A 1,518-nucleotide genomic window follows, 5' to 3' on the forward strand; every position below is an offset into this window, starting at 1 on the left:
TCTAGTTGGTACTTTGGGGGGTCAAAAGTAAAAATTTCCAGTAGTTTCAAAAGCGCCGTGAAAAACAAAATAAAAATTAAGGAAAAACGGGAATTTTTACGCAAAATCTGTTTTCGAGAAAATTGATTTTGGTTTTTGGTGCAACTCTTAAACAAATTACCGTAGGCACATGAAATTTTGACTGAATGTTAATATTTTAATTTTCTATACACCATACAATTTTGAAAATATTTTGACTCATTTTGAGCTCTTAACGGACATTTTCAGTTTCCATTTTTATTAGTTTTTTTTCTATAAATATCAATAAAATTTTATTTGTTGGTTAAAAAAAGCTTGAAAATTTAATAGAAGACTCCTAGTATATTGTTTCAATGGCAGATGAAAAAAATTAAAAGTCTATAGTCACAATTTTTTTTTATAAGCATCTAAAGTTCAAATATTGACAAAATACGTAAAAATGACGAAAATTTGCAAATTATTTTGAGTTAAAAATTCATGAGAAATTTTCTTTTTAAATCTAAGATTTGAAAATGTAATACAAGATTCCTCATAAGTTTGTCTATCTTTTTAAAAAAAAAAATGTCTACAAGTTAAATTAAATTTTTATGAGCATTTGAAATTCCTATTTTACAACACTTGATATTCACTGGATTTATCATGTTACGATTTTCTTATTTTGTTGTAATTAAAAAACGAATGACTGTAGATACTGAATGTTTATATTAGCATTTTCTATACACGATAAAATTTTGAAAATAATTTGACTCTTTTTGAGCTGTTTACGGACATTGTCAGTTTTCAATTTATTTAGTTTTATTTTCTATAAATATCAATAAAATTGTATTTGTTGGGTAAAAAACGTTAAAATTTAATGCGAGGTTTCTGATATATTGTTACCTACAATAGCAGTTGAAATATATTCAAAATACACATGCACAATTTTTTTTTATAAGCATTTAATGATTTGGACGAAATTAAATGTTAAAAAACCTAGAATAACTATTTTAGTTATTTTGTTGTGATTGTATAATATTACTCGTGGGTACTTGAAACTTCTAAAGTATACTATTATATATCTATGATAGTATCACGGTTTGTTGTTGATGTATAACGCGTTATAAGTACCTACCTAATGGATATTGTGATATTCCTGTGTATATTATAGGTCAATTTTTTTTAATACCATAGATATAAGTATATAATATGTCTTATACATAGACCGACATACCGTCTCCGCTCAGAATCGTTTTTCTTGTACAATGATATTTAATCATTGAAATTCAAATTTAATACCATCCATTATACAGTGGTCCACTTGTAACCTACTGTACAGCAGAGCGACATCTACTTACCCACCTTTTTTTCATATGATTCCATGTATAACTCATTCATGACAATTAAATTTATATTTACAATGTATGTCAAATTAATTATTATCGGATTCGACGTGTTATCAATAAAATACCTTAATGTCCAAATCTAATCTAATAACTAATAAGTAATAATCAAACTAATCAA

Source organism: Acyrthosiphon pisum, chromosome A1, assembly GCF_005508785.2.
Source record: "Acyrthosiphon pisum isolate AL4f chromosome A1, pea_aphid_22Mar2018_4r6ur, whole genome shotgun sequence".
Lineage (NCBI taxonomy): Eukaryota > Metazoa > Arthropoda > Insecta > Hemiptera > Aphididae > Acyrthosiphon > Acyrthosiphon pisum.